The following is a 16,127-nucleotide window of genomic DNA, read 5'->3' on the forward strand; positions in this document are numbered from 1 at the left end:
AGTGTACACTGTATTACGAATGTTTTCACTGTTTCATCTTGCCATCAAACAGTCCTTTCCTTTTTGGAACTACATTTTTACCAACCACAGAACTACTGGATTACTACGCATAAGTGCACCTGTGCTTAGCTCTGTCTGACACAAACAGTTGATCTGCGTAGTAATACAGTGCGCACCATAGTAGTCACTTAAAGGTTAGGGTAAGGTGCTAGAGAATTCACTGTCAATGAGTGTCCTCACAAAGATAGAAGTGTGTGTGTGTGTGTGTGTGTGTGTGTGTGTGTGTGTGTGTGCTTGTAAATGGCAAGCCAAGCGCATGTCAGATCATCTTCAAACTATTGTCTCAGCACACACTGTCTGGAGTCATCACTCTGTGTGAGTTTCTCTGCTTGTGTAAGTGCGGTACCTCGAAAATATGATTAACCCCCGAGTTTTTGAGGAAAGATTAAAATGCATGTGCAGACCTTCTGTTCCAGGCATCGCCATCATTATCATCATCATCAGCTAAACCATGATTATTCATCACAATCATCATCAGGTTTATTGTAATTTGCCTCCCACCTTCTGAATCGTGCCTCTCCTTCATGCCCTCACCGGCCACAGTATCTTTCATTGTCTAGTTATTCATCCAGAAGGCTTATTACTGCCTGATGACAACATCAGGACACATCTGAAAAACTCACTGCTGTTTGAGTCACAGGTAATTCTACTCTACACTACCATATATTATGTTTAGTGTATCATAAATGTGTGTGTGTGTGTGTGTGTGTGTGTGTGTGTGCCAAACTGATTACCATGCTGGTGCTAGTCGCATACCAAAAACTCATTGTTATGGCAACCATGTCTTCTAGAGATTAAGTTAGTATTCTATTAATTTGTTTTTCTAAATTATGTTTGTTGGGAAATGTAATTGCTGTCTTTTTTTATTTGAGGAGGTATTCAGGGTGGGTGGCGACGTATGAAGCCCAGCACTCAGGAGACAAGCGATTTGCTAAAGATCCCCTCCAGTCATGTTTTGAGACTTAAAATACTCTGCTTGGAATAACAGTTTGTGCATTATTTTATTCCACAAAAATTTCAATTACTCTCTAATCACTCTACTCTTCAATTAATCTACTCGTTCTCCCTCACTGAAAAATCAGGGATGTATGAATATGCAAATTATTGTTAATTATTTTTATTATAGTTAAAGTTGAACTAATTCTAGTTGTGATGCCACAAGATCTGGTTGTATGTACACCTCTTAAAGTCAGATTGAGGGTGAAAATGAATGCAAAATAAGTTTTTTTTTAAATTCTACACACAATACCCCATAATGACAAAGTGAACAAAGTTTGCTTGAAACTTTAGCAAATTTATTAAAAAGAAAAAAGAAAAATATAACATGTACATAAGTATTCACAGCCTTTGCTCAATACTTTGTTGAAGCACCTTTGGCAGCAATTACAGCCTCACGTCTTTTTGAGTATGATGCTACGAGCTTGGCACACCTATTTTTGGGTCAGGTTGGATGGGGAGCGTCAGTGCACAACCATTTTCAGATCTCTGAAGAGAAGTTCAATCGGGTTCAAGTCTGGGCTCTGGCTGGGCCACTCAAGGACGTTCACAGAGTTGTCCCAAAGCCAGTCCTTTGTTATCTTGGCTGTGTGCTTAGGGTCGTTGTCCTGTTGGAAGACGAACCTTCATTATCATCAAGGATGTCTTTGCACATTGCTGCATTCATCTTTCCCTCGACCCTGACTAGTCTCCCAGTTCCTGCTGCCGATAAACATCCCACAGCATGATGCTGCCACCACCATGCTTCACTGTAGAGATGGTATTGGCCAGGTGATGAGCGACATCCACTGTGCTCACTGGGACCTTCAATGCTGCAGGAATGTTTCTGTACCTTTCCCCAGATCTGTGCCTCGATACAATCCTGTCTCGGAGGTCTACAGACAGTTCCTTGGACTTCAGGGCTTGGTTTGTGCTCTGACACACACTGTCAACTATGGGACCTTATGTAGACAGGTGTGTGCCTTTCCAAATCATGTCCAATCAACTGAATTTACCACAGGTGGACTCCAATCAAGTTGTAGAATCATCTGAAGGATGATCAGTGGAAACAGGATGCACCTGAGCTCAATTTTGAGTGTCATGGCAAAGGCTGTGAATACTTATGTACATGTGATGTTTTTTGTTTTTTATTTTTAATATATTTGCAAAAGTTTCAAGCAAACTTTTTTCACTTTGTCATTATGGGGTATTGTGTGCAGAATGTTGAGGTAAAAAATCAATTGAATCCATTTTGGAATAAGGCTGTAACATAACAAAATGTGGAAAAAGTGAAGCGCTGTGAATACTTTCCGGATGCACTGTACATCAGTCTGCACAGTGCAGACTTTTTATGTATGTAGACTACCCGAGACCACAGTCTTTCACTTTACCAAGTGCTGTGGGTCCCTAAAGCAGATACTTCATTGCATTACTTGATATTGTAGGCAAATCAATAAACACATTATTATTCAGTGTATCATTGTGAATTGTTAAATTAAAGAATGAAACACAAAAATGTAATAGGGATGGCATTAGGTTTCATTCAGAGAGTATTTGCTGTTTCAATTTAGTGGAAGGTAAAAGTAATTTTTTAGGGGACAAGGTTGGTTGACAGAAAGTTTTTTTTCTATGAGTATTGTTTAGTTGTCCTTCCTGCAACTTTGCTGGGTTGCTTCACCCTCACTGCTCTGGTAGGGCTGCTTTCAGCTGCAGCAGGCAGCTGTTTTCACAGAAGAAGCACAGCGACACAGTTAGAGCCTTGCTGGTGAACATGTCGGAGCTTTTAGCAGCTTCAGAGCCAGATCTTTCCCTCAGGAGTTGTAGAGACCAAAAAAAGAGCTAAATGAGAGTGAATATTGGGTTTACATTTAACACGAACCCAAATGAATGTTAATATTGCTGTTTAACTGCTGGATGTGCAAACAGCCAACTGTTACCAACTTTTAACAAGTTTTCAGTATCAACTGAAGAAGTGACGATGTGTCTGTGCTGTGTTCACAGCTTGTTTCTGCTGCCCCCAAGAGCCAAAACACTCAGTAAGTGCAGGGTTACATTTAGATTTTGACTCAGAAATGCAGATATACTTTGGTGTTTTGTTGTTACTTACGACTCTGGTGAAGGCAAATGCTGAAAAAAACCCTGAGAGGGGGCAGCAGAGTAACTGAAAGCATGACTGAGTAATTTAAGGGTGTTAATAACTAATTCAGGAATGAATCACATAAACAGTTTGAAGACATTAATGACCAATTTCAGGAAAAAAAATCCCAAAACTGTCCCTCTGATGTTGTAGGCACGGAAACTAGAAAATAACATGCTACAGAATTTGAACTTTGTTCCTTCAGGCAGAAAAGAAAAGAACCTAAGCGTGCCAACAAAAACAGGAAGAGTGCATCCATCCCTGACACAAAGCCATTCAGTCCATGAAATATCCATCATAAATATCCCAGTGTGCTTTCAGTCAGATGGATGCTTGAAGGAGTGAGTGAGAAAGTAGCTTTTTCCTCTTTGCTACTCATGGGAACTAACAGAGTTAGCCTGGGGGCAATAGCCTGCGGAAAGGCAGCTGCAGCACAGTAGTTACAGTCAAGCTATACCACTTGGTGGACACTCACACCTAAAGGACCACACCCTCACTGTAGCAGTGGCTCATGACATGGACCTAAATCTAAACTGCATACGTTAGTGAGCTGCTGGAGTACTATTTGAATTTCCCCAAGGGTTCAATAAAGTATCTATCTATCTATCTAGATGGATGATCCCTTACATTTTTAGCATGGCTGGCATGAGCAAGAATCAAGACACTAATCTTGACAGTTACAACGAAGGTAAACAAAACTTTCCTTTTTTCAATCAAAAATGAATGAATGAATGAATGAATGAATGAATGAATAAATAAATAAAATCCAACTTGCTGCGTCCCTGTGAGAAGTCGTTATGTGATTTGGCCCTTCAGTGGTGTACTACACCAGAATGTTTATATTTTTCTCTAGTGAAGCCATCCTCTCTTCCTCTCCTTAGCTTTCCACTTTGTTGATGGACATCCCATCACTTGGTGAACAACTCACTCATCCTACAGCCCAGTCACAGTTTGTCTTAAAGGAAAAGAAAAGTGTGGACTGCACCACCTTTATAGTTTTCCTTAAGCTTTAAAATGTGAGAGCCTCAACATACTTGTTGCAGTCTATTGTTTGTGTTTGAAATGTGCTGCTACACCTCCTCTATTTGGTACTCTAACTTCTTTATTCCCTTGTGCTTGTATTACAGTGATTTTTTTAAATACACAGCATAACCATGCACACTCAGGAATCCCTGCTCCTCTTGCCTCTGTTGCCTTTCATGATAATGACAAAGAAATGAAACCTATAATCACGTTATAACCCAACTTACACTCAGATATGCATATGTTTTACACCTGGGACACAACTTTCTTGGCAACTGTGTGTATGAATGTGCATATACAGTAATTGTGTAGGAAAAGATGCGCACACACGTGCATGTATGAGGCTCTGCGCATCAGCAGCCCGCACAGACAGTAGGTCAACCACACCCGCCTCCATGTAAACCAAGCACCTCCTCCTTTGAGCTGGGATTTTAATGAGCAGGTGCTCAGCACAGGGACAAAAGGCGTTAAGCACCTCGTCTCTCCTGATTGCAGGCAGCCATGCTCCTCCAGGATGGATGGTGAGGGAGGGGTAAACTTGAACTGTCCCCCCTCCTCACTGGGTCTCAGTGGTATCTGTGTGTCACCCTCTGTTTGATTACACAGAGTCCTTTGGAATAACAATCAGTCACGACAGGCGTGTAAGGTTCTTAAATTATGAGAGAGACAGAATAACAATATTTAAGTCACGGCATCACGAGTCTAATGTTAATTGTACGAAATTTCTAAAGTGATAATTTGTGTATTCTTGCAAACTTTTGAAAGTCAATATTATACTATAGTGCAGCTAATAAAGTGGTCTGATGTCAGTATGTGTAGAGTGTAATATCTCACAAACCTAATTATCAATTTATTTACTTTGAGACTGATGAAGTTACTGATAATGGAATATTTCATTCACTACACTCAGCATTGTCTGATCACATGATTTTTTTTTTTTCATGTCATGGAAAACTTGAAAATAACACGTTTAGCTAAACTTGTTAATTTAATGCTAATTGATTCTGCAGTCAAATGTCCTGCCTGTCGACACCGATTGAGTGGAGTTGTTGGTTGCCAGGTTTTGGTAACAGATGGGGTGAAAATGTATGTGTATGTGTGTGTGTGTGTGTGTGTGTGTGTGTGTGTGTGTGTGTGTGTGTGTGTGTGTGTATGTGTTTCATACACAATCTGGCAACTTGGATAATGTCAGACAAACATGAAAGGTATAGATGTGTGTATGATGATTATTTTTCCCAGGAGAAACATACACAAAAACAGGAGGGTGCCAGGAGTGTTGGCAGATACAGTATGTATTATTTACACGATTTACATAAAGTTGTCAAACCACCTTTACGCAATCATTATATATCTTTAATGGTCAAAAGGCCGGCAGCAGACGCTCAGGCAATGTTGACATTTTAATATTCCATGCGATTTTCATTTTTGTTTCCATTACGGCTGCCGCCCCCAACCCCCACCCCCCCAATCTGGGTCTCCAAGAAAATTATGTAATTTACAAAAATCACACTCACAAAAACAAGCAAACAAAAAAAGTTACTTCTGGTAAATGTTTCAGAAGTCATGTTTTGCTCATTATGTTGAAAAAGGTCTTAAAAATAACTGCAGAAGGCAATATAGACAAGCATGATAATAATAAAGCTGCTTTCTCTGCTGTAACTACCCCCTTTATTGTTCCGTTTATTCTCAACACTGCTGCTGTACTTCCACAAACGTAAAATTGATCTCTTTGTGTGCATCACCAGATTTTCACTGGAAAATGCTGCTTGCTTATACTGTATGCGTAAAATGTAAAAGCTTTCATTAATAGTTTGAATCAGTATTGCAGTGTATCAAGCAGCAACAAAGAGTGGCAAAGGAAAATGTCAAGCGTTATTACTCCAAGTGCTTTTATGTGATAAGAAAATATCACTGGCGATGTCTGTGAGGGCATCGGTAGCATCAGAGCCAGGAAACAGAAAATGCTACTGATAGCGTTCATGATTTGTTTCCTCATTTGCATGCCTGAGGTGAACCTGTATATTTTTATTTCATTTGCATAAATAATAACGGCACTAGAAAGAGCTAAGCGAATAAATACAAAGTGTGGGTCAGCCAATTTAGATGGTGTCGCAACAAAAACTGAAACGTCTCAAAATCCAAAATGAAGCATAAAAGACACAAGAATAAAATTTAAAAAGTCATGATGCACATAATGATAAATGATATGACAACGTGTGTGTATGGGAGCGAAACAAGAAGAAAAGAGAAAAACAGACTGAGACAGTACCGCGTCTTCAGAGAGAGACAGGAGAGACATGATGTGTCATGTCACTGGAAATGTATAATTTGTAATGGGAAAGTTCATTAGCAAAGTGCTTGTGCAGTACCTGTTCCTGCAGTCAAAATCCAGTCAAGTGTGAACCTTTCTCAGTTTTAATTCAACTGAGGATAAATGCTGATACACTGAGGAAGATAGAGTATTTTTAAAGTGCCTTTCCATAAAAATCTAGTTTTTAACCTTGTTAACATGTCCACATGGTGTTTTTTTCATATAATACAAGACATATCATGAGCGAAACAAGCAGTCAACATCATGACTAAATATTTCAACTGAACCAATGAGTCTCAAAAAAAAAAACAAAAAAAAAAAACAACACCTCGTCAGTACAAAGTGCGAGAGTTTGCATTAGCACTACCACTAACACTGTGTCAGCCACTACTGGTTACAAGCTAACAGACAATATAAAAAAATAACTACGCAAACCAAAAAAACGAAACCAAACCCCTGAGTCTGGGTCTGACTGAGGCTCAAACATGTGCTGAGTCTCTCTGATGTTTCCTCCACTAACCTTCTTGATACTATCTGCTCTTTCACCTACCTAGCATGAGCAGCTGTGTGGGTGGGGCACAAAGTCTGATACAGATTTCTCAATGAGGAAGTTAGAGTAGATGTGTTTCAAGCCCCTTTTGCTGTTGCATATGTGGACAATAGAGCAAACAGTAATTGACTCTTATGAAGAAGATTTTTTGAGATAGTTTAAAGGACATCCTTTTAGTTGGTCATATGAAAACAAAATGTGATAAATAAGTGTTTTGTTCAAATCTATCAAACCCTGTGAAGGCATTAGTTGGCTACATCAGTGCAGTGCAGTCCTAACTCAGCATGATAATGAAAAAAAAGACTTATGCAAAATGATCTGATTTCCACTTTGCAAATCTGCCCCCTCACCTGAACCATGCAGAAGGAAGTCTCATTGACGTTTAAGAGAAATGACACCACCCTCCAAATGATTTGGTTACAAAGCATTGCTCCTACGAGCCTTGTGCACATCATTTGGTTTGTTAAGAAGATTCAAAAGCGTCAAAGACTTGCCATGCCTATTCATAGTTGCCTAGTTACAATATGATTTCACAATCAGCGTTCAGAGGAAGGTTTTAGGAGGGTCAATTACTCCATAGTGAGAAAAAAAACACGCTTTCATATTGCATATTATTACTACTGTTGAAATTTCTATGGCTCTTTGAGTGCACTTCCCTAAGTAAAGTGGTTTGAAAAAAAAAAAAAAATTTAAAAAAATCACACTAAAATTCTTACTGATTTCGTGGGGGTTATTAATTGCTGCTTTCATGAACAAACTGCAAGGAGCGAGAACTAAATGACTGTTCTTGTCAAAAGGTTAGCTGATGACTTTCCCTGACATTTCTTGAGGCTCCACCGAGCTCAGTAATGAAGTCGCTTTTTACTATCCTCATGGTGCGTGACGCTATCCATGTCTCGATGGCTGGAGCTGAACAGCAGAACAGTTTCTGTTTGATTGTTAGATTTCTTTCTCCGGGTTGTTATTCTCTCCAGTGTCAGGTGATTTCAGCTCAAAAAACATGATCCGAGCATGAAAACAACTCAAAAGATTCACACCAGTAAAGCTGCAGCGGTGTTGATTGATATGTATGGATGGTAAGATTTTTTTCCCCTGAAGGAAACCCTGTGTCCTGTTTCTGCAAGAGTAAAGTGACACTAAAATTATTTGTGCTGACAGTATAATTATGTGTGTTTTCCATGACAGGGCTGTGCAGATAAGGTCATACAAATTGGGGATGGGGATAACAATTATTTTAGCAATGTCACATGAAATTCAGGGAAATTTCTACTGGTTTGTGACACTAAACATGTTGAAATAACAGATGTTTCACTGCAGCTGCAGCAGAGAAATGATGCTGATGCTGATGCTGACACACACACACACACACACACACACACACACACACATTTAAATATTACGGGGTTTCATGTCATAAAAGGCGGTTGTATTGTCCTGTTTTTTGAAGGCACGAGTACGTTTGTGGAAGTAGTGGTTGTTAGCCAAATGATGACTCAACCACCTCCAGTCAGTGTTGATTATGGGATTTTGTATTTTTAATTTGCTTATCTGCCAACATGACCTTGTCAGTGCTCGGCACAGCCATGGCACCGAATCCTGAAAGGTCAGTGAGGACAGGAGTGAACAAAAATCAATACTACAGGCTGTGATCACAGAGGACATTTTCAGTTACAAGGGTTTTGTAACTTGGAAAATAACTCCTTGTGGCTTTGTGAGTATGAGATGCTGAGGGGACGAAAGGTTATTTTTTTGCGTGTGGATAGGTGTGTGACCAAAGTTCAAAAGAGAAAAACTGAATTTTTATTATATTTTTCCAATTTGCAGGGTGATATTTTACCAAGGGAACCACTTCAGCAGTAGCACCTTCACTGCAGGACACTCTCTAATAAGGTTTATAGGGCGAACATGTTTTGAGTGACAGCAGGCAGTTAACGAAAAAATTAGTGCAATAGCCAATGGCAAAGGAAAGAACTATATTGAGAAGATGTTATCTAGGCTACATTACAGACAGAAGGGGAAAGAATCTGTTGTTGTCAAGTTTTGTATTCGCACCAGCTGACCCCAAACTCATTCCTCACAGTTATGGCCGTGGAGAGACAGACAGACACTTCTCCCCTCAAGGCTCAAAGAGGATGTAGGGTAGGTGTGTGTTGCTCTCTTCAAGTTTGCATGGCCTCAAATTAAATACGACTGTGTGGAACAGATTTTAAGTGTGATTGCAAATGATAGATGACAGTAGCTTAACAGATGCTGTTAAACTTAATGAAACAGTAGTCGAGTCCTGTATATTTGAATTTTTTCAACTCCATTCTGAAGTTATCCAATATCTCACAAAGTAAAAAAAAAAACAAAACAAATAAAAAACTCCACAACACACCCTGGCTTTTCAGATTCCCCCGGCCTGGAGCAAATTATTCAGTGACAACACATCTGGTGAATGGCACTTTGCTGAAAGGTCAGGGACATACTGAACATAATTCTTAGTCAGGCTTCAAACTTCATCACCAATTTCCTTCAGCAACCTCCAGGACCCCCCTGAAGCTCACATAACTGAGGAGGAGAGCCCTATGGAGCGATTGTGCTGCATTGTTTTATCTACTTTTTTTCCAGAAATTCCAGGAAATGAGACTCCTGTGCTCTATCATAACCCTCTGCACAACACTTTCTCAGGACAAAGTCTGTGTAATCCACCGGGACCACCGAAAAGTGATATGCCAGAGTGAAAAGTGAGATCCATGTTTAAACAGTAAAGGCGGCCAGGTTATAACGAGCTAAATCCACCCAAATGCATCAAACACTCACTAATAAAAAACCTCTTTCATAACATCCACAGAAACTTTTCAGACCGACAAGATCTGGACCTGTCATATCCAAAACTGGGCGTATAACCTATAAATTACTGAGATTTATTAAATTTTGATGGAGCATTTCTATTTTAACCAACACAGGTTTTCTAGCCTTTAGCACTGCTCATGTGACACTTCTTAGCCAATCATTACGACTCGAGTCAGTCAGTGAGATACACACACGTTGAGAGACGACAAAGTAGTAAGTGGGGAATGTGGGAGAGATGTGTAGAGATGTGTGGGAGGTGTGTTAAAGCTGTTCACTTGTAAAGATGTGTTGAGACTGTTCATTGTAAAAATGGCTGAGACTGTTTGTAAACTGTTAATTAAATACCACTGGCTCTAAAGCATCCTCCACTTCTTTTTGTCTGTATGGTCTATACAAAAATTCTAAGATTGATTTCAAATTTGATTTAAAAAAAGACACAAGCAAAGGAAAAAGTTTGTCGGCAAAAATTCACAACAAATGATGATACTTTTTCTTTTTCTTTTTTTTTTTTTTTTTTTCTTTAATGAGCAAGTCACTGAATGTTTTGGATGCCAAAGCACCATTAAGCGTTTGAATATTAATGTGGGGAAGGACCTTGAAATTTCATTTATTTATGCTGTCATCACAGGCTGATGCTGATCCATGTGTACTTCAAAACTAATGAGAAAAAGAAATTCAAAGCCGTTCGGTGACTTCTCAGAATGACAACAACCCAGCTCTTATTTCACCTGATCATATATAAAGAACTCACGTATACATGGACCCTTTTTGGAGACAACCTTTCTCTGCACTTGAGGCTGCCGCAAGAGTAAAGCAAGTAAAGCAACTGCATAATAAATGGAAATAAGCTCATCTACTTGGTGCTTCAGCAGAGGTATGAATTGCACCTATTGTGGATCTGAATTGCATCATTATATAGTAATAAGTAAAAGCTTCACAATCTTTCTCCGGTCCTCACAGTCATTTAAAACCCTTCAGTTAGTGCTCTTGTTAAAGTCAGCTTGCTTTAAATGTTCTGGTACAGGTCAATTGAAGAAATTCAATTGTGGCCCTAGAGGGTAGAGAGGCTACATCATACTCCCAGGCCCCTTAAAGTAATTAATGTTGCAGTTGGCACAGGAACTGAAATCCTTCTTAAATCTTCTCATCTGTGAGGGAGGGATCCTGCAGACCTTAGGGCCTTCTGCAGCAATGAAGCAGCCACAGACCATTGTTCATGTCATTAGCTTGAGGAGCCCACTCGGCTAATTGGTTAGGCAGAGTTCATTTGGCTTCCTCTCAGATTTGGCTAGCCACTGGGGATAGGGGGAGTGAGTAATTAGAAACTTGAATTAAATGTAGTTTTCACAAATGCCTGAGAGGAGACTGATGGCACACAATGTGACCATAGGCTGGCTTAATGGGCGGTGAAGCTGTCCCAAAGCCAAATGGTCATAACTTGCAAAGAAGTTCAATAAAATGAAACTTTCACCCAAAGATTTTACTAATTTGGGAAATTAGCAAAAATACTACAGTTGCTCAGCCCAGATGTGTCCTCATTAATGAGGGTGTTTTTATATGACAAATTAGGCACCATGATGTCTTTATTTCATGTGACTGCAACTTAAAGGAGCAGCAGCATTGTGGGAAATATAGTTAATTAACTCCCTTGCTAAGTGTTAGGTGCGAAGGCTGCTTAAAAATATAATGCTGCAGCATCTCTACACCTCACTAATTAACACTGTGTCCTGTCTTTATGCTAAGCTAAGCTAACCGTCTCCTGGTTGTTGCCTCATATTTAGGATACAAAGATGAGAGAGGTGAACAGAGTGAACAAGCGTAGCTCCCAAATGAATCTGAGATAAATACAGCGTAAGCTGTTGTAGGACATTATATTGTGCAACTTCAATGCCATAGCTCATGGAGAGGGTTTTAATATGATAGCTATTAAACTGAACTTTAACTTTTTAAAATGCACGAGGATAAGAGAGTTGTGTCATGGGTGCATGAAAGATCTGTTGAATGACTTATCAAGCATTTTTTTTTTCCAGCAAAGCAATCAAAAGGTACAAAACACCCAAGTCAAGCTCCTGAAATCGAGCTTGCCATTCACGAATCATTCCATCTATCAATAGCCTCAGCAGTAAAATATTTACAACACTACGGAGAAAGAGGGTGTCCCTTCATTTTATATTTCCATGCAACACACAACCTCTTACCACCTATCAGGACTGTATTCATTCAGATGAATGGCAGAATTTATCTGACACTCTTTATTCAAGCTTTCTGTGTCTCTGAAGAGGCTCTGCATCTCTGCTCATGCAGACCAGGCCCTGTGGAGGTAGATGTTAATATTGCTTTTTGCACTTTTAGATTATCCATGCCACTGCCTGTCTTTTAACCAAATTGCACACTGTCAGTTGCCCCTAAAAATGTAGATGCAAATCAGTGGGCAGAAATTTGACACTAGATCATCCCTCAGAGGAAGCTGAACACTTTGAGGCTGGCTCTGTGGGAGAGTGGAGCTGGTTATGCTCCTGCAGGCCTTCCACAGTAATCTGACATATGCAGTGCTTTGCACTATTACAAGCTTTGAGGCACTGATCAAAGGGATGAGCTCTACCAGGGCCAGGAAACAAAAACAGAAACAAAGGAGCAAATGATTTGGTTCCGACCCCAGTTTGATATTTACCTCTTGCTCATCACAGTCTCTGAATACTGACTTCACACAGCTTTCTCCTTATCTCATTTTCCTCACAACTTATTTTCCCCACCCCCCACATCAACCTCCGCCTCATGTGTTTGACAAATTGTTTCTTTCAAAGGAATGTCACTGAGAGCTGCTGGACTCCAGGCTGTGTGGTTTAGAGACTGACCAATACAATAAAACAATATTGGCTGATTTAAGCTCATTATTTTAGCTCATTAGAGTTGCTGTAAATTGGCACAAACAAGACAGTGCAGAACAGAAATCACTGACAGTTTTATTTTTCAACTGAAAAATGTCCTGTTGAGTTTGTATCTCAGTTACAATCCTTTAATAGCCCCAATTTAAGACATCCATGTTGAAAATGTTTGCTTATGTTATGTGTTCTTGTTGAAAAAGAACAATCAGCTGATATATATAAAATCTTGATCAGTAGGAGGCTCAGTGAACCTGGTTTCGCTCTATATTTGAGTACAGTTAGCATGATAGCAGCATCATATAATCACAAACAATATTACTCATGCTCAGATCTTTGTACGTCCTCCAACAACAGGCACTATTCACATGACAAAGAACATTAGGTGGAGAAAATATTCAGGTCCTTTGTGTAAATTTTCTAAGTTTTGCTATTGCTACATAGCTAAAGTTAGCATTAACAGCGGTTTAGTCGCCAGTCTAAAAGAAACTTCGTGAGTTCAGCATCAAACATTCCTTTACTCGCCAAGGTTGCCTCCTGCGGTAGAAAGCAATCCTTTTGTTTTGCTGATCTCTATCACTTCTTTTCTTCCACTGAAGTCAGCGTGCTAACCAGCTAGCCCCAGCCTGGGTGGCTTGTCTTGTCACTGCAGTGTCCAGTCTGCCATGAAGAAGAAGCGCTGCTCATGATATTATGATCTCATCTTAAAACTCTTGACAAGACTGGTAAGTAAACAGCTGTTAATGCTAATGTTGGCTATATAGCAAGAGCAAAACTTACAATTAGCCCCTTTAAGGAAAAGAAGCGCTGCGATATAAAACTACTTCATAACAGCTAACAGCTCTGCACTGAAGATGTGACCAATGTAAAAACACAGAATTATATTAGCAAAATGTACTGAAAGTATCAAAATTAAATGTATAGAAACAGAGCCTGTGAGTGTTATAGGCACAGTAGCCTATAACAGTCACAGGCTCTGTGTTATTGGTTTAGAAGGTTTAATGGCAAATTTGTTGTATACTTCAATATCTAATTGATTATCATTATTAATATTTAAACTTTCAATTTTTACCTCCTTTAGTTTCTTTGTCAGATATGTGTTTGTGTGCCGTTCAAACAAGTGGTATGTTTGCAGAACCGGATGTTTTATCTCCCACTCAGGTCTAATGTAGTGGGCTGTCACTGTAAAGGAGCTTTCTGTGCCCCTGGAGGTTCATCCATTGGTGTTGGGAGCAGGTGTAATGGATAATTCCTAAACAGCTTGCGCTCTCTATACAGGGCAGGCACTAAGGACTGACTGAAGGGAACACTTGAAGGAACACTCTGTTCTCAAATACTCAAATACTGCTTTTGATCTGTCTGAATTTGAGTGCTGTGGTATTCGTGTTTTTCACTATGGAGAGAAAGACTTGTGCCCAGTATGTTGGATGTGTGCGCATAGACTAAAGCTGAAATTACACTTTTCACTTTGGTGTCATTGCATCACGGCCTTAAAGCAGGGGTGATAAGTGAGAGCTGTTTGCCCAAGGAGGTAACACAGAGCCCAGATGAAGACGGGTTTGAAGAGAGTTGGGTCTGCAGGGCAACAGAGGGCTTGAAGAAGGGGTCAGGATGCTTTGTTAGGGTCACCCAGAGGCTAGAGAGGCAAGTGAGACGATGTAAAAAGAGCCCTGGGCACTGCAGAAATCGGCAGGATTCCTCAGGAGGGTGGTCCAGTGGCTGGAGCAACAGATACACAAAACCTTAAGGGAGACAGAGCCACTGACGAGAAAAAGAAACCAGAAACAGAGCAAAGTCAAGCCACTTGGGAAATGCGGAAATCAGCATCTCTATAGGGCAAAGCTATATTCTGGAGTGCTGTGCTCAGAGAGGCTGGATGATGGAGGAGTGCGATTGAAAGATGTACATGGCTGAAGCAATCTACTGAAACAACGGAGTGAGCACAGATAATGTTCAAGGCCAGAGGTGTAAATGGTATTTATCTCTGTTTGAATGCCTGTAGTATAAACAGCACAGTATTCCAAATCTATTCCGTAACAATACTGGACAATTCTGTACATTACGATTTGCATCTAATGCCAAAGCTCAGTGCCAGCACAGGAGGCAGCACACTGGACAGGTAGGTTACACAATGTGGTGAAATACTCACTGCTGTTACACAGCACATGTAGACAGTTGTATTGATTTGAATAAAAGGGGATCTGTTCTGTCATCTTGGTTTTCCACAGATACCACTAAACATCTCTGCAAGCTGATTGGTGGATTCAACTCATGTCAAGACTTGAAGATGAAAACATATGAAAGAAAGTGCCAAGTGTCTGAGCAACCCCTGTACAGTATATTATAAATGGAGGCGCAGTGGTAGGTGAATGGCTGAGTTTGTTCCCAATCATAGATCTGCGATTAGTTTTTATGTTTTTATTACCCATAACCATAATATTTCCAAGTCCCATTCGGGGCTGCGCCATAGAAAAGCTCAGGAAAGTGGCTTTGTGTTGCACTGTAACAAAAGGTGGGTAACTCACCTTTACAAACCGTGGCACTGGACACAAACATTTTTTTAGCACTGACCATACTCCAGGGTTTTGGAGGACGGTACATTACTGATGTTCTTGTCTGGTGATAGACTTGTGTTTAGCCACTGGCCTTTCCGTGTCAAAACACACAGCCTATTTAAGGTTGATAGCCCTAATTAGCATATAGGATCAAGTTCGACAAGAAGAGAATCAATAGCCTGTATAGTTAGGCCAGCAGAAAGTGTACAGTATACAACAAAACACACACACTGCTGTGTAATATTATTAAAAGTTTTAATAATACAACTAATGTAAGATGGTACAGTTTTGAATTATTTTTAAGTTGAAATGTAGGAATTTGATCTGATGATCTGAACACAAACTGGTTAGACAGACTAAACTGAAAAAAGCAACAAATGTGAGGACACCTGTGATTTCCATTGAAGGACAATTGCATGAACAATATTATCAAAGAACCTGTGAACACCACAACCAACACAAAGCCGAACTCAAAATGGCACAAAATATTTCCTTGACCAAGATTAAATTTTGCCAAAGAATGTGAAAAGAGGCCTGATGCATGCTGGCGGCACATTCTTTGGTCAGAGGAAACCCAGTAGGTTTGTTTGGATCAGATGGTTACGCATGTTTGATGTGGACCGGGCCGGGATCACCACAGTGCCTGCATAGTGCCGACAGTGATGGGGCTACATGAGTCCAAAGGGTGCAGGTGAGATGACACTTGTGGATGATCCACAAATACTGAATGAAGCCATGACTCCCGGTCTGAAGATGAGAAGAGTTTCAAACATGACAATCATCCCAAACACACTGCGAA

The sequence above is a fragment of the Trachinotus anak genome, unplaced genomic scaffold, assembly GCF_046630095.1.
Source record: "Trachinotus anak isolate AG129_WGS33_773 ecotype Australia unplaced genomic scaffold, CSIRO_AGI_Tana_v1 ptg000001l, whole genome shotgun sequence".
Classification (NCBI taxonomy): Eukaryota; Metazoa; Chordata; class Actinopteri; order Carangiformes; family Carangidae; genus Trachinotus; species Trachinotus anak.